Here is an 18,182-nt window from a genome sequence, read left to right as displayed (position 1 = left end):
CCGTTTTTCCTTGGTTCACATACTTTAAACATAGAATCCACTGCGTCCATGCACCAATACCATGCAAGAGGTGGAAAAAGAAGGTTGCCAGGCTCACACAGACCTGAGGGGCAACGTTCTAGCTCACTTATATTTTGCAACCCATATCACCTAATGTCAGGACAAGTCACATAGCACAATTTCCTATGTATACAGAAAATATAATCCACATTTCTGAATCTATAAGTAAACATTAACCTCTGACTTTCAATGAAAAACTATTTCCAAGATGAGCACATAAATAAATCTGATTTATCTAATTCTCTTATTTATACAATAAGTTTACATCCTATTCTGCAATCAAGAATAAAACTACATCTGCACTTATGAACAACCATTACAAACAATAAAGAAGTTTCAGGTAAAAGATAAGTCTGATACTCAGTAGAACTTTCTCAGCACAATAACGTGGGTACATTTTAAATTCCTAGATATTCTAACTACCACTGGAATTCATCCTTCACATTTATAATATAATGACCAGATTACAAAATTTCTCTCTTGTAGAAAACTATGGTTCTAGTTTTAAAACTACATCTTCCAATATAGACATTTCTAGCAGCTAATTAACTAGCAATTCCTTGACAGCTTGTGTAGCGAAGCGAGACTCACCGGTGCAGCGCCTCCTGCTGGTTGCCCTGGGAATTAGCTCGCTTCCAGCTCAGAGCACCCTCTGCTGGCCGGCAGCCACCTGCTAAATAATGTTGTTATGATTAGTTTGCCAGGTTTTGCAACTGAAATGTATGAAGTTCAATTTGGAGACAGTTTCTTTCCATTGCTGTTGCCTGATTTGATCTAGAAGGTGAAAAAAGGTCTTTACCTATGTCAAAACCATCCTATTTATTCTTGGCAGATTTAAATTCCTGATATAGTTTTGTTGCATCAGATGACCATAGATCAACACTGAGAGCCAACCCCTATAGGGTTGTAACACTAGCCCTAATAAGGCGCCACTGGATAATGACTCCTTTAGGCTGTATTTGTCTCTTGCTTTTTATGACAAGAACTTGAGCTCTGATTTTGAATTTTGTCTACTTTAGTTTTGCTTTGACTACTGATACAAGGGAGGAGGGGTGCAATGTGAAGGCAATAGACTTGTTCCCAGGACTGTAGCATCCCTGGGAGCTGAGCAGGTTGTAGCAGGAGCAGAGCAAAGGTTGTAGCTGTTCCAAGCCAGGAAAACCACTGATAACTCCAGAAAGCTACTGACCAGTTTCTCTGCTGTGTTTTACCTATAAGATCATGAAGAGATTAACTCTGATGCAGATCAATGAGGTAGTCTAGCCTCAGCTATGTCATGTTCAGGCTGGATTCAGGAGAGGACAATGCACCCAAGATCAGGTACTTTGTCTGACTCAATACACAGATAACACATTTGAGTCAGGAAAGAAAGTTGGTGCAGTCCTGATTGACCTGATGGCTTCCTGGGACACTGTGTGGCATGTCAGACTGACTGCCAAGCTGCTGCAAGTTATTTCTTGTAGGCTGTTGGTGCAGTTTGTCCAAAAAATGATTACTAATCAAAGCTTAATCCTGCAAGTTGGGGAGAAAATCATTTGCCTTAAATGTCTCAATGGGCTTCCACAAGGGTCAATTTTGTCTCCTTTGTTGGTCAATACACACACCTCTGAGCTTCCTGAAATGCAGGCCAAGAAGCATGTGCGCACTCATGACATCTGTATTGCTGACACTGAAAAGGCTCTCTATAGGACTGAAGGGAATCTCAGCCAAGACGTGGATATTCTGACTCCTGACTTCCAGCAATAGAAACTAATTCTTACCAAAACCAAGATGGTGGCATGTACTTACCATCTAAATAATCATCTTACCAATCAATTCATCTCAGTCTTTGTACCAGGATGGTTACTGCCTTTCCAACCAGTTGTTACATACTTGGAAGTGAAATCTACCATAGCCTGAGATACTGGCCTCTCCTGCAACATCTGAAAACAAAGATCTCATCCTGTACCATTTTGATAAGAAAACAAATGGGAACATCAGGGAGAGTAGACCCTTTGGTCCTTTGTACGTCCATGTTGGGCCTGGTGTTTGGTCCAGCTGACTACTGCTCTGCAGTCTGGGGGCACACCCACCACATTCCATTTGTTGACACCAAGCTGAATTTGACCACTGGTATTATTTGAATAATGCACCGAATTCTAGTTTGCATGTGCGAGCCTGGAGTCTGCCTGGACAGCTGTGACACTGAAACCAACCTATTACAACTCCAGTTGACTGACGCCCCTATCAAGGTTACTTCCCCACTCTGAACTCTAGGGTACAGATGTGGGGACCTGCATGAAAACCTCCTAAGCTTACTTTTACCAGCTTAGGTTAAAACTTCCCCAAGGTACAAACTATTTTAGCCTTTGACCTTGGACTTTCGCCGCCACCACCAAACATCTAACTGGTTACTGGGAAAGAGTTGTTTGGAAATGCCTTTTCCTCAAAAATCCTCCCAACCCTTGCATCCCACTTCCTGGGGAAGGTTTGGTAAAAATCCTCACCAATTTGCATAGGTGACCACAGACCCAAACCCTTGGATCTTAAGAACAATGAAAAAGCATTCAGTTTCTGAAAAGAAGAATTTTAATAGAAGTAAAAAGAATCACCTCTGTAAAATCAGGATGGTAAATACCTTACAGGGTAATTAGATTCAAAACATAGAGAATCCCTCTAGGCAAAACCTTAAGTTACAAAAAGACACAAAGACAGGAATATCCATTCCTTTCAGCACAGCTTATTTCCTCAGCCATTTAAAGAAATCATAATCTAACGCATATCTAGCTAGATTACTTACTAAGTTCTAAGACTCCATTCCTGTTCTGTCCCCGGCAAAAGCAACACACAGACAGACACAGACCCTTTGTTTCCCCCACCCCCGAGCTTTGAAAGTATCTTGTCTCCTCATTGATCATTGTAGTCAGGTGCCAGCGAGGTTATCCTAGCTTCTTAACCCTTTACAGGTGAAAGAGTTTTTCCTCTGGCCAGGAGGGATTTTAAAGGTGTTTACCCTTCCCTTTATATTTATGACAGCCCCATTTTGAGACAGGAAACAACATGCAGTACCAACTCGAAGGTCTGCTCATATTTAGGGGGAGGAATCCCATTCCTGAGGTCCAAGGCGTAACACCAGAGCAGATCTCTCAACATCCCTTTCTGAAGGCAGCTCTCACAAACCTGGAAAAGAGTACAACTGGCCCTTTACCATGCACAAATAATCAGCACTGCCAGGGAGCTGAAAACTACATTCTTATAGAGTGATAGCATCGGTAGGAAAGAGAATCTATATAAATTCAGGAGTCCATTGCTGTACCTGCCTCCCTGTCCACTTGATCGTAGATCCTGGACCAGGCCTAATGGGCTACTCTCTAGCTCACCCAGAGTTGCCAGAGCAATGCACTGGATTGGGCTGGTTTCCTCTTGATGCTATGACTGGAGGCAGTGTTGCAGACAATAACTCATGTGGTGGAACAGTGCCCAACTCAGTATCTGGCAGGCAATCTACAACACCTGGTCTCCCTTGATGCAGAAGCTGTCCTCTGGTTATGGAACCTGGATCAAGCTCTCATATCTGCCTCTACGAAGTAGTTACAGGTAAATGTCTGAGTGTTATAAAATGTGTCTACAATTATTTGTGCCCACAAAATTGTACATAATTATATCTAGGCACATAATATGAGTTTAAGCTCAGAGGCTGAGTTGAAGCCCTTTTAAATATGAATGAAAGTATCTAGGCCACAAACCTGGCTTCTGTGTTAATGGAAAAAAATAGAAAAATAGTTACAGAGAATGGAAAGAACACAAGAGAAGGAAAAGATGGAGACACTTCTATGAAGCTGTAGGAAGATCTTCAAAAACATTCACTTGTTCACAAATTTATGTCATGTCACACATTTTGTGTATTACATTGAGATGATAAACAATGCCATTCACAGTCCCACAAAAACAGCTTCAGCAATTACATGGCTATTAAAATATTAGTCATGTACCTTTATGACAATTAGGGAATCAATCCTTTCCAAGAAATGTTTCTTTCTGGCTTAACATAAGTTTTTAAAAGGAGACATATAAGCTATATCTAACTACAAGTATAAGATATTAGGGACCTCCCATTTTCCAGCTCTGACTTCTCAGTCTTGGGTTCTGTCAGGGTTCCTTCCCCACTCTGAACTCTAGGGTACAGATGTGGGGACCTGCATGAAAGACCCCCTAAGCTGATTCTTACCAGTTTAGGTTAAAAACTTCCCCAAGGTACAAACTTTGCCTTGTCCTTGAACAGTATGCTGCCACCACCAAGCATTTTAAACAAAGAACAGGGAAAGAGACCACTTGGAGACGTCTTCCCCCCAAAATATCCCCCCAAGCCTTACACACCCCCTTTCCTAGGGAGGCTTGAGAAGAAAATCCTAACCAATTGGTTACAAAATCATCAAAGACCCAAACCCCTGGATCTTGGAACAATGGAAAAATCAGTCAGGTTCTTAAAAGAAGGATTTTATTTAAAAAAAAGAAAGGTAAAAATCATCTGTGTAAAATCAGGATGGAAAATACTTTACAGGATATTCAGATTCAAAACACAGAGGATCCCCCTCTGGGGAAAACCTTAAAGTTACAGAAAACAGGAATAAACCTTCCTCTTAACACAGGAAAAATTCACATAAAACAAAAGATAAACTAATCCGCCTTGCTTGGCTTACCTATACTGGTTGCAATATTGGAGACTTGCATTAGGATGGGTTGGAGAAGATGGATTTCTGTCTGACCTCTCTCAGTCCCAAGAGAGAACAACCACATAAATAAAGAGCACGAAAAAAAGCCTTCCTTCCCCCCAAGATTTGAAAGTATCTTGTCCCCTTATTGGTCCTTTGGGTCAGGTGCCAGCCAGGTTAGCTGAGCTTCTTATCCCTTTACAGGTAACAGGATGTTGCCTCTGGCAAGGAGGGATTTTATAGCACTGTATACAGAAAGGTGGTTACCCTTCCCTTTATATTTATGACAGGTTCCCATATCAGAGCCACTAGCCTTTTTGTTTAAGCCTAAACAGGATTCCCTTGCAGAAATGTTCTTGTGTCCAGCAACAGTCTAGATGAAAGTGTTTCTCCACTTCCAAGGTAGCCCCCAAGGCTACCTTTTTTCTCTGTCCTCTCTCTTTACTTGTGTTTGTTAAATAGAGGAAATGGATTTGATTTAAAAAAAAACCCACAGTCTTCCTTCACATTTGTAACATTTTAGAGAAGGTTTCTATGCTTCTGTGGTATTAAACTATGGCAAACAATATTGCTAACACATAAATGCTCAATGTGAGCAGTAGCTTGTCTGAAGTACCTTTAAACAGAGGAACACATCAGATCTTTGTGTCATGATGTAATAAAACAGAGAGAGTTTTTTCTTGAAGCAACGTTTTAAAGGGGTATTTTCCTAGGGACCATATAATCATTTGGACTCATTACTAGTTCTGCCATTTTAAGAGGGGAGAAGTTCTCATCGCCAGCAGCGGAGAAGTTCTCATCGCCAGCAGCAGAGAAGTAGAATTGTATTAAACGTAGCTAGTCATGTGGAAGTTCTGACATGTATGTAGGAAAACAGGCATCATGGGGAGGACCCTCTATCAGTATGTTGCATCTCAGGCAGGATATAATGCCAGCAACTCCTCTCTGGGAGCACTCAGTACCTGCTTAGGCAGTTGCAAGCAGAGGTATCAGCTTTCTCAAACTTGCTCTCACATGCCAACTGTTGCAGGCAGATAATAAGGACAACTTTCTGTTTCCTTTTCTGTAGATACTTTTCTAGTTCCACTGCCGTGTTGGATACTCTTTGTAAACCCTGCACAGAGAAATCCCAAACCATGCAATTCTTTTAGCAGCCTACTATAGTCCAAGATCCAACACAAGCTTTCAACAAACAGCTCTGATAGACAGCAAATTGAAAGGAGGATTGAGACAACATACAGAGGAAGAAGTAAACCAGCTGAAAAAATGATAAATGAAGATACCCACTGTTGTTCCATTTGATATGTGAATGAAATAGCGCTCCACGTACAACATATAAAAGTGCATATGGACAACATGAAGATAGTAGAAGGTGACTATAGAATAACAACTTGATCACAGTGTTGTATTTTTATATGCACAACATCATTCTTTGAAGCACTAGTGGTGTCACTATAAGGTTTTTTCCATAATTGTCTCCAAAAGTTCTTGGTCAGATTCCACTGTACTTTTCCTTGCATAATGAAGACACAGAGAAACACAATTGCATACATCATTTTTTCAGTCTGTGCACAGTTTATTTCCATAGGAGGGAGAGCTTTGAATGCATAAACCACTGGCTTACATTCTTGCAGTAATAGCCCCACAGTCTTGCTTAACCTGAAGCATTGCCTCTTTATTTATATTGCAATATTCCTATGTGCCTAAACTAGCAATTTGTTAATTAGTTCTGAAGGTATACTCTTACTCTGAATTTCTTAGGAGATTCCTTAGTGGTGCGAAAACATCTGCAATGTGTGATGTCAACTTAGCAAGATAACATCACCATTAGAAGATATTGTTTCTAGCTCAGTGCTTGTTGCTTCTTCTGTAGAATTGGGCTTAAGAACCTCAGCTGAGAAAACGTAAAGAAAATACTTTATTCTGGTAGCTCAGACGGTGTATTTGTTTCAATGTAATTTGACCCAAACATTATGCTGAATCATTCACGTCAGTCAATGTCAGTCAATACCATGTCAGTCAGTACCAACCACTTGTTCTACGGCTTCACTTGTTCCTTATATGCTGTTTTAAAGTGTATATCCTGCAAACACTCAGGTTCGCTCTGGGGAATGACATATTCCTTACACAGCCTATGCTTTTCCTTTCAGCTGATATATAAACCCAAACATCATATATTTCATTTCTTTTCTTGAAAACCCAGATTTTTCAGACAAAATTTTTCATCCTTATTCTTGGATTTCAGGGGATCCTTGAAAGTTAATTCTGGACACTGCTTGAATATCTTCCACTCCCCAGGAAGATTCCTGCTTTTCCAAATCATTTTGGGTAGCTTAACTCCAGCAAATCCTATAATGTTGACCTGTTGTCCTTCCCTTTTGGTTGTTTCTTCCGGAAGCAGGACATTGCAACCCTCCTGTAGGTTAGCGTACAATGGAAAAGGCTGAAACTGTTGAACCAGAGTAAAGTTTTTATTCACGTCAAACTACGGAGTGATATGATCTCCAAAGAATCTGTGTCTTTGATGCCACCATATCTTGGTTCCTTATTTATCACAATAAAACAATAGACAGACAATACCACCATTGATGGTGTCTCGATTATTTTACTGCTGAAATCACAAACCTTACCCAAATTAGGCCCCAAAAATTGGTTTGCAATTTATATTGTTGTTAGATTTACAAAACCAAGATGACATGCTCTGAGTTTAGTCTTTAATGTTGCAAAGGACAGTCCTGTGTTCTTAGACTATATGTTTGTAGATATGTGGTCTTCTGGTACTGCATGCTGGTTCGATCAGCGGATCCTGACTCCATCTCCGACAAACAACTGGAACCAGGACAGCTCCTAATATGGTCATAAAATAGAGTAAAGACAGTTTTGACTAAAATTGAACCCTGCAGACTTCTAGAGCGGTCTGTACATGCAGCTTCTCACTCTGTGTGCCATCTGTACGAGATTGATCACTCACTAATTGCTGTAATCAAGTTAGCAGTGGTGTGGGAGTAACTTCCAGGCACAGGACCATATGGAGATCGCCTGTAGGCACCTAAGAACGATTCTCATAGAAGTCCAGACAGCACAGTCTTTCTCAGCAATATGCACTATATCTAACTTTGCTTCATTTCTCTGAGCTCCAACCCCGGGACCATTGAACAAGCAGAACTAGCAAGAGCATCTGCAATGTGATCCGTTGACTCTCAGTAATCAACCAGCATACCATAGGAATGCCTTACTCATAATAAGCAAAATGAAATACCCAATATCTCGCTCCTCTTTCTCTCACCCCACTGGAAGGAATTTTTGGTAGATTTGTCTGTAGTATGTTTGGTGTTTTCAAAATATAATTGCAAATAAAACAAATTTTGCATATCATCCTGCACGTGCAGTGTTAGCGGAATATTCATTCCTATCCCTTGTGGCAATGAGCTCTCCAGTGCTTGCTCAGCTGTTGAAAAAGTCCTGTCTCCCACACTCATAAATCTTAGTTTTTGTGATTTGGAACTCCATTGTTGCTGAGAAAGGCAACTGTCCTGGGAGCTGCTGATCAAAAAGGGAGAAGTGGTCTCCCATGTAATTTGGGCCACTATCTAAAAAAAGATTTCAATATGAAAACAGAATCCTTGAATTTGAATGTGTATCAAGTGAGGAGCCTCTACAGAGAGCAAAGCACTCAGGAGATGTGCTCATAGCAACATGCATTTGCACATTAGGTGAAGTGCTGTGTTCTCTGCCAATAGGGACTCTCTCAAAATGGGTGGCATCATTACTAATTAAAATGAATTGCAATAATCAAGCATGAATCACTGTGGCCGATAGTATTGAGTGCAGTCTTCTGGCTAGCTGCAGATGAAAGAGGTCAGAACCACTGTAATTTGAGTAACAGTAAGAAATCTAGCTATGGACCAAGGCTGTGGACAAAATGAACAATGTGAGAGCAGAGGGCCTTGATAGAAAAGGAAGTTATGGAAAAGTTACATTTTTTAAACATTTCCCTCTTCCCACCAGCATCACCCCCATCTTCCCTATATTCATTTTTACCCACCTGCTTTTCATCCAGATGCTAATTGTAGCCAGGCATTGAAAAATCTCAGACCTGGTTTACACTACAGAATAAGGTCAATGTAAGGCAGCTTACATTGACCTAACTCTGTAAGTGTTTACACTAGAATGGTGCTCCCACAGATGTAAGTCGCCCACTACATAACTCAATAACTCAATAACTCCACTTCTGCTAGAAGTGTAGTGCTTAAGTTGATGTAGTTAGGACAATGCAGTGTCTCTGCAGACACTGCGTTACTTTGATTGCCTGATGGCTGTCAGCTCTGCACAGGCTCATAGATGGAGCCCCACCATCAGAACTGGCAGTCTGGAGCCCCGCCACTGGGACTGACAGCCTGGAGTACTGCCAGGCTGACAGCTGGAGCTCCATTGCCACCTTCTGGTGAGGGATTTGGGGGGAAGGAGAGCCTGAGCTTGGGCTCTCCTTTCCCCCCACCCCAGGCAAGGGAAGTAGGGGTGTGGCGGGGTGCTGCAGCCAGGTTTTATGCAGGGCCGCTGGCCCCGTGCCCGAGGCGCTACTCCCCAGCTCGGGTCCTGGGGGCCAGCCCCAAGTCCCGCTCCCCAGCCTCTGGCTCCATGCCCGGGGCTCAGGTCCTGGCTACCAGCCCCACTCCCCGGCCGCTGGCCCCATGCCTGGGGCCCCATGCCCGGCCCCACGCCCCACTCTCAGGCCTCCAATCCCGGGGCCCTGTGCCTGGCCCCCTGCTCCCAGGGCTACACTCACAGGGCCCATGCCTGGCCCCATGGCCGGGACTCTGCTCCTGGCCCCACAAGTGGGGTCCCAGCTGCCAGCCCCTGCCCAGGGTTCCACTCCTGGCCCCACACCCACCCCCAGCTGTGGCCACAGCCTCCCTCCTCCTGGAGACATAGTCCCTGTGAACTGACAATGGGGCATGGAATCAAAAAATTCACCCCAATGCTAGTAAACATTTTCATGAAATTGGATCAGTATAATGGTATTGATTTGAACAACTGGCAATAAAACAGGTACCCAGCTGCACCTGTATTCAAATAGATTGCAGCAAGGAGTAACAGATCAGAAGTGTTCACAAGCAGCAGGTGCCCCTATTCAGTTTGATCACCTAGTACAACTCTGTTCTTTGGATCACATTAGTGCTCATGTTTACGAGCTAATCAATACACTCAGAAATGATTGCCATTGTAAATTTGTTAGTGGACGTTTCCAACTTTTTCCCAGCTCGTAATATTATTTGCGTGAGGAGATGTTTCTATCTGTTTGACAACTAGCAACAAAAAGAGAACATGCTTGGCACAGAAAAAGCCATCCAGCCCAACTTCATGGTTTTTTATTCTGGGCATATCTTAATCCCACCTTCCTGCTTTTTCACTGTATTGCTTTGAAACCATTGTGTGAATATATAACAGCTACTGCTGACATGTTTCTAATTATCTCCAGTACTTTGATCAAAGAGCCTTTTCTGCTCATTTCCTCTCTGAAATCATGGCAGGGGACAAGGACATCAAATCCATAGTAAGAATATCCTTCCTTACACTGCGGTTGTTAGTGACACAGTATTGCATTAGAATAATAAAGACTAGAAGGAGTCAGATGGCACTTTATGGAAGGACCCCTACAAATCCCAGCAAGACATATCAACTACTTCACCACTCTTACAGCAAATACCAAAATATTTACCTTTTTTACAATGAGGCCAAAAGAGGCCCCTCTGCCCTCAGCATTGAGTACTAAGACATGAGTTGCTATGCATGGAGCAGTATGACCTACTGCCGGCGTGCTGCAGAAATGTAAATCCCTGTAGACTTTGCAGGTGTTATTTGTGGAAGAAAGGAGAAGTTTGGTCCCTGTGTTCCCCCTCAGACCATTCCAGAATGTGAAATGCACCAATACTTAACTCTTTATTTCCTATTTTCCAGAGATTTAAGGTGCAACAAAGTTATACCTCTGAGAACATGGACACGGAGGCTATGGTAAGGTCTCCCAGCCCACACGCTCTTAATGCTGCTCCCCTGGTGTTGGCAATACATCAGGCACAGTGACCAAACCAAGCTTATCCTAATAAAATCTGCCATTTTCTGTGTTGTGCTGTTTATGTCCTACACGTGCTCTATGAACTTGCCTCTTCACCCACTCCTCCTGACCCTCCTGGAGTCAGCCGTAGGTGTACTGCTCCCGGCACAAGTTGCAGCAAATGGCCAGAGCTCACCCTGCCAGCTGAGGGGTCACTTTTTTCTAGGCTGTGCATGGGGTAAATGAGCACAATGCCCCCTCTTGGGTCTAAGACACAGGTCCCCAAAGTGTGGCATGTACCCCCTTAGGGGAGCATGGAGGAATGTCCAGGGTGGGGGGGGGTGTCCCGGGCCAGTCCTCATGGGGTTGAGGTGGGAATGCCACTCAGCCCCTCCCCAGCCCCAGGTCTGCTCTGGTCCCACCTCCAGCCTGGCCCCGTCCCCAGCCTCTGCGCAACTCCGCTCCTGGCCTCATGCCAGCCCCCAGCCTCAGTCGCTGGCTGCAGCTCCATTCCCAGCCTGGGGCCAAGGCTGAGGGCAAGGCCGGGAGCAGAGCCATACCTGGCCGCAGCACCACTCCCGGCCCCAGACCCACCCCCAGCTGTGGCCCCAGCCTTATCCCCCCTTATCCCTGGCTGCACCACCCCCACCCCCCAAGCCACGGTCTCACTCCTAGCTTTGGCTCCTCAGGGTGAGGGAGTGCAGACCAGGGTAAGTGGGGGAGGTATGGCCCTCAAATGTTTGGGGACCACTGGTCTAAGATCTAAGAATGTATGAACAATGTTTTTTTAAATGTCTAAAGAGTTTTAGGGCTGTTTGAATGGCTGCTGCTGACTCCTCCAGGAGCTGCTGCTGTAATACTATGCCAAGAAGGTAGAGGAATATCAGAGTTCTTCAGCCCTTTCTAATACTCCACCGCATAGTCTGAACCACTGCCAGAACCCCACATCTGTATAGCCATTCACACAGTGCCCTGCACCCTCTCTGTTCTCAGTAGCCAAGGAGTTCTAGCACTCTGGTGGCACACATCACACTGCCCAAAAATCTCAGTAAGGACTCACATAGGGAATCCCTAAGACAAGAATGAACAGATATTAACATCTGGCAGGTCTTTGGTGGTTTTTTTCTGGAGCAAAAGAGGAGGCTGTGTGTATGTGGTGCCTGGTTCATTCATGTTTGCTATGCCTGACTTAACTTCAATCTTCATCCCAGTGAAAACAAGGCCTAATAGTTTTCCCCACACTATTCTTGGGCACTTCTCTTACTGTCCTCCACATACTTGGGAAGGGTACAGTCCTTGAGGTCTCTCTGAGGGACTTGTTGGAGCATTGCTCAAAGGGGACAGAGTTAAGATTGGAGCATGGGGAGGGTGTTGTAGAAGACATTACCGTAACTCAGTATTTCCCAGTTTTTGGAGATTTAAGTGCTTGTTTTTACCTTAACTGTTTAAGTACTGGTGCATTTCAAATTCTGGAAGGTACGAGGCACTGCTAGTCAACCTTAAGTTGGATGGAAAGCTTGCTAGATCGTCAGGCTCAAGGGGTAGTGATCAATGGCTCCATGTCTACTTGGCAACCAGTATCAAGCAGAGTTGGTCCTGGGGGCTGGTTTCAAGGGTTGGTCCTGAGGCTGGTTTTGTTCAATATCTTCATTAATGATCTGGAAATTGGCGTGGATTGCACCCTCAGCAAGTTTGCAGATGACACTAAACAGGGAGGAGTGGTAGATACACTGGAAGGTAGGGATAGGATACAGAGGGACCTAGACAAATTAGAGGATTGGGCAAAAAGAAATCTAATGAAGTTCAACAAGGACAAGTGCAGAGTCCTGCACTTAGGACGGAAGAATCTCATGCACTGTTACAGACTAGGGACCAAGTGGCTAGGCAGCAGTTCTGCAGAAAAGGACCTAGGGGTTACAGTGGACAAGAAGCTGGATATGAGTCAACAATGCGTCCTTGTTGCCAAGAAGGCTAACAGCATTTTGGGCTGTATAAGTAGGAGCATTGCCAGCAGATCGAGGGACGTGATCGTTCCCCTCTATTCGGCATTGGTGAGGCCTCATCTGGAGTACTGTGTCCAGTTTTGGGCCCCACACTACAAGAAGGATGTGAAAAAATTGGAAAACGTCTAGCGGAGGACAACAAAAATGATTAGGGAGCTGGAGCACATGATTTATAAGGAGAGGCTGAGGGAACTGGGATTATTTAGTCTGCAGAAGAGAAGAATGAGGGGGGATTTGATAGCTGCTTTCAGCTACCTGAAAGGGGGTTCCAAAGAGGATGGATCTAGACTGTTCTCAGTGGTACCAGATGATAGAACGAGGAGTAATGGTCTCAAGTTGCAGTGGGGGAGGTTTAGGTTGGATATTAGGAAAAACTTTTTCACTAGGAGGGTGGTGAAGCACTGGAATGGGTTACCTAGGGAGGTGGTGGAATCTCCTTCCATAGAGGTTTTTAAGGTCAGGCTTGACAAAGCCCTGGCTGGGATGATTTAATTGGGGTTTAGGTCCTGCTTTGAGCAGGGGATTGGACTAGATGACCTTCTGAGGTCCCTTCCAACCCTGATATTCTAAGATTCTATTATTCTAACACTGTGCTAATGAAATTTCTGGCAGTGAGTTCCCCTTGTTTCCTTGAGGACATTATGGTAGTGCCATTTCCAATGTGGCAGCTAGTCCCTCCCATATCATCCTGGGCCTACCCCAACATACCAGGTTTCTATCCCAGACACAGTACTGCCTGCCAAACTGTCCCAGGGAGGGACTTAGGCAGATGGATACAGGGCATTGGTGGGTGCATTCATGGGTTCTGAACTTCCTCAAAACTGCATGCATGAGTCACACTTCCAAAAAAAAGCCCTATTGTGTCCTCCAATAGCTAGCAAACGGCAGGTTGACAGCATGAATGTGCACAGAACCAAAAACACAAGTGTGGAGGATTGAAATTCATCACTCTTGTGTGCTAGGAGCAGTACTTGTTCCTTTAAGATCCCAGGGGAGTACATTACTCCCTCAATATCACCTGCCAGGGAGTTTCTGAGGAAACAATACCTCACACAGGTGCAAACTGTCTGCAAGCAAAGGTGCTAAAGTTTTTAGAATGCAATAACTTTTGAAATATGTTTATACTGGAGCTTGGTACCATTCAGTGGCTGATCTCAGGGGCATTCGGTTCCCTATATTTAATGAAGATGACAAATGAGATTTTTCCCAGCCTCTGCACCAAAAGAGTTAAGAGTCTGAAAAATATTATAAGTAGCTCATTTTGAAGGGGCTGTACCTCACCAACCCCGTGACAAAAATGCCCCCTTTCAACACAAACTCTACCCCAGCCCCTGCTGTACTATACCAACTTTCAAAATAATAGCCCTGTGCACATGGGTTTTAGAGCAATTTGAATATTAATAAGCAGCTCCCTATCAGGGGTTGGGATCTAAGGAATCCATGTAGCACGTGACCCCGAACTTGTACCACTAATTTTACCTGTGGCCCTGACATGGCATAGCAATTTTCAGAACATCTGAGTATGTAGGTGGCTTTCAGAACACTTTGAAATATTAGCTCTTAAACCAGAAGCTTTGCTCATGGGGCACAATTTCCAAAAGCAGCCCTTGCAGAATGCATGTGGAGTGGAACTAAAACATGAAGCGTGCATTTCTCAGAAAGCAGCTGGGGGCTCGGGTTCAATAGCCATAGCATGCCACCTCGAGTTACCTGTTGTCAGGCTGCCTGCAAACTTTCTCAGTTGTAACAGACCCCCCTCCGGCTCCCCAGTCCTACTGCACGTACACAAATAATGTTTTCTGGTTCGTCACCATGGCTCAAGTCACAGTGGAGATCCAACTTACACCCTGAGTAACCTTTAAAGCATCGCTGCCCCAAAGGGGCAGTGGGTGCCAGACACTAGCTGAGCACAAACAAGAGCAGGTGATATCTGTTTGGGGAGGATCAGAGTCATAGGTTGAGCCCCAGATGGGCATAAAAGATGTCGTAAGAATCATTACATTAGGATGTCACATGATTTTGGGGTGGGGGAAGAAATGGCTGAATTTTCAGAATCCCTGGTTCAAATGACCCAGAATTTGGACACAAATCCTACCCCAGACCCACCTGAGACACAGCAATTCTTAAGACAGTGCCAGTAAGCATGCGGATGTTCGAATGCATAGAAACATGGGCTGTTTAACAATGAGCTAGTCACATCATTAACAATCGTACTTCTTCTACCAGCCCAGGATAATGGAAGATGTCTGAAAAAATCCCCTGTGCTGCTTTGAAAAATTTCACCCTACATATTTTTAAACGTTGCTGTCTTGCTAATGCTAAGTGCTTAAGATTATTAAAAGTGAAAGCCAACCTCTGATTTCGCTTTTCACCATTTGAGTCAGGATATGTTTTGCTTTTTTGCAAAAGATTGGATAGAGAAGTTAGGCTAGTAATAATGACTTTCTCATCATTAGAGTCAGTTTTATTTTCTGGTTCTCATGTAGAGAGTGTGAGGTAGTGTCTTGGGGCAGGTCCTTCAGGGGACATTAGAACTTATCTGGATTCTTCCTGTAAAATTAAGTATGGTCAGGAGCTCTGACTTTCCAACATCATGACTTTCACTACCTCCTACATAACAAACTTTCTCCTTTCCATGAAAGTACATGATCCTGGAATGTTCACAACAGATCTCTTCAGTCTCTTCACTTCCTCTGCAGACAACTCTTCTCCTCCAATGTACATGTAAACACTAAAGTGAGGGCCCTCAGAGCCATGAACTGGTGCTATCTGGTTTTCTGCTTTCATCTGCCCTGAGGCTGCAAGATCTGTGCCTGAAGACATTCTACTTCCCCTTCCAGCTCACTGACTCTCCAGAGGAGACGATCCTTCCCTTGCAAAGTCTCTTGGTATTCTTCTTCCACTTGCTCCCATTCATACTGACAAGGAGCTGCAGTAACTAGTGTGTTCCCTGTCTCCACACGGGACACTGTTCGAGTTTCTACTGAGCACCACTCATTTCCCTATTTGAGCTCCTTCCCCCTAACACCCATTTTGACACAGAGCACAGCCAGCTCCTGGTCACACAGTGCACACTATTGTTTCCAGTGCTCCATTTCCAGCCATGCCCAGGCCAATTCCTGTTCCTGTTTAGTCACCTGAGCTATGATTTTCTGTGAGGAGGTCTTGAGTGTCTCCATTTCTTGTCCAGCCACCAGCAGCTGCTCTTGTAAGACCTCAGCTTGGCCTTTTGGTTCCTGATAACTCCTGTGAGCTGCTTTGCTATGGGCTTCTGAACCTTTCCAATCTTCCTCAGACCAATCACAAGTTTCTGGCTCTGGTTCTAGCCCCTCAGCTTCTTTCCTCAGTGTTGGGCCCTGCACAACATTCCTCTTTAGTAGGGCCACAAATCCCTGACAGTCTCTTCCCAAAATTATGGGCTCTGGGAGGTTCTCTACTACTCCAACCCATAATCTTCCCAATTGTCCTTGTACTTGAATTTCTACATTGGTCACAGGATAGACCTACATCTCCCCATGCATGCAGCAGATGTGAACAGATAGGTTTGTGTCCATTCTCTTGGGGAGAAATTTACTCCCCCAAATAAGTCTGTCCACATCCTGAGTCAACTAGGGCCTCTACGTTTACCTCCCCCATACTCAGTGGTACAAGATATGGATTTTTCTGTCTTTGTTCAGGAAGCATCCCAGGCCACTGACCTTGTTTTAGTAACAACCCAGGTAATTGCATACCATAAGCATACAATCCCTCTGGAAGTGTCCGGATTGTCCACATGGGAAGCACACTAACTGGCCTCCTTGCCCATCCTCACGAGAATGGCCACCAGGCTGCAATATTGACCAAGGCACCAATGACCCTTCATGGATTCTAGATTTGGGGCAATCCAAGATCTTTCTGTTATATCTCTGAATCCAACAGAGAAGGAGATAGGGACCTGATAGAAACACAGCTGACTGCTGTGCTCCCTTTATTGTTCAGGCAACAAAACTGAAAGCAACATGAAAGTGAGGCTTTGCACTGGGGAACGGGAGTGCTCAAACATTTAAAGAGATAGGACATCACACTTTCCTTTTTGGGTGTCCTCCCCACATTCCCCCAATTGGGTCTCATCCTTCTTTTCCCTTCCTTGAGGGAACATCCATGGTCAGCTTTCCTGAATCATCCATCATTTTCTCTACTGAGCTTGTCTCCAGTGATAATCATCAAGTGGCATGACCCTGGGCCACAACTTGCCAGCAGGATCCCTAGGGAAATGGCTCTGTCTGGAACCTATGTGTATATCATTCAGGGGTCAAACCCAGTTTGTCCAGGATAGCTGCTTTGACCTCCACATACAAGCCAGCCTATTCATTGCTCAGGGGTCTGCTTGGACCTCCCTGGTCAAATATGGGACCACTTGGCCACCCAGGATGATTAAATCCACTAGCCACCCATTCAGCTGTGTGGAGGAAGGGTTTCTGGGTCATCCTCCAGACCCTGCTTTGACAAGCCAGGAACAGGTCTGCCAGAGTACCCTCTCCTGTGCGAGATGACTTCCAGAAGCCCATCGCTCCAGCTGTTGTAAGAACTGTTCATGCTGTTGGTGTTGGGCCTCCTGCCAGCACTGCTGCACGGCAAAGTGCACATCCTGCTGGCTTTGATGGGTTTCCAGGACCTGTAATAGAAGGTTATGAATTTGCTTCTGTTGCTCCTGCTGTTGTTGTAGGCCTGCAGCCATCTGGATCTTCCATTCAGACTGTAAAACTAGATCTCCCTTGCAACAAACCATGGCAATACAGCAGCTCTGCCTTGCCACTCAGTCAACATTTGTTGTTCTTAGTATATGTGCAACATGCCTCAGGTGGCATGTGACCAAGATTCATCACTGAATTTGGTCCACTGGTTAGCTTCCCCGGCCCAGGCTGGGTACTGATGGGCAGTGCAATGTGAATGCTGATCCATACCACGCAACCCTCATTAATGCGGGGGGGGAGGTGTCTCAAGGTCCCATTGCTTGAACTGAGTTGTAAGTGGATCCACACACCGCTGTTGTGTCCTCTTGTGTTGGGGCATGGCATTTCAGGCACTCCTGCCTCCATTTAGAAGGTGTGGCCACTGGTCTGGAGCACAACAGCCTGAGCAATAAGCTCAGTATACAGCCTTTGCATGATTAAATAATAACCAACTTGTAATCTGGCCATCCGTGCTTTTAAATAAACAAACATAAAAGGCAAGTGCTTGGTTGCAGTACTTTAAACCCAGAATCTAACCTAGCCCTGGGGTTCTGGGTTAGCCCTGAGGAGCTTCTCCTCTATACTCAGTCTCACCCAGCACTATTCTCAGAGGAAGCAGGCAAGCTTTCTTAACTGGCCTATTGTCTCCCTATTGGTTCTTGTC

The 18,182-nt window shown here is 44.6% G+C and overlaps 1 protein-coding gene across 12 annotated transcripts in view; it reads right to left on the bottom strand.

Moving 5' to 3' along the window:
• The window catches only part of LOC125636867 (uncharacterized), a 263,703-nt gene that overhangs the window by 107,181 nt on the left and 138,340 nt on the right, over positions 1-18,182 (bottom strand). For 9 of the 12 annotated variants that reach the window (XR_012668426.1, XR_012668428.1, XR_012668430.1 and 6 more), the window contains one exon: positions 652-733. The exons of 1 other annotated variant lie outside the window; for it this stretch is intronic. The gene's annotated coding sequence lies outside the window, so the exon portion shown is untranslated. The remainder of the gene's footprint in view (positions 1-651; positions 734-18,182) is intronic. 2 more of the 12 variants (XR_012668431.1, XR_012668427.1) reach the window with 1 other exon arrangement.

The sequence above is a fragment of the Caretta caretta genome, chromosome 5, assembly GCF_965140235.1.
Source record: "Caretta caretta isolate rCarCar2 chromosome 5, rCarCar1.hap1, whole genome shotgun sequence".
Taxonomy (NCBI): domain Eukaryota; kingdom Metazoa; phylum Chordata; order Testudines; family Cheloniidae; genus Caretta; species Caretta caretta.
This window is presented reverse-complemented; position numbering and strand designations above follow the sequence as displayed.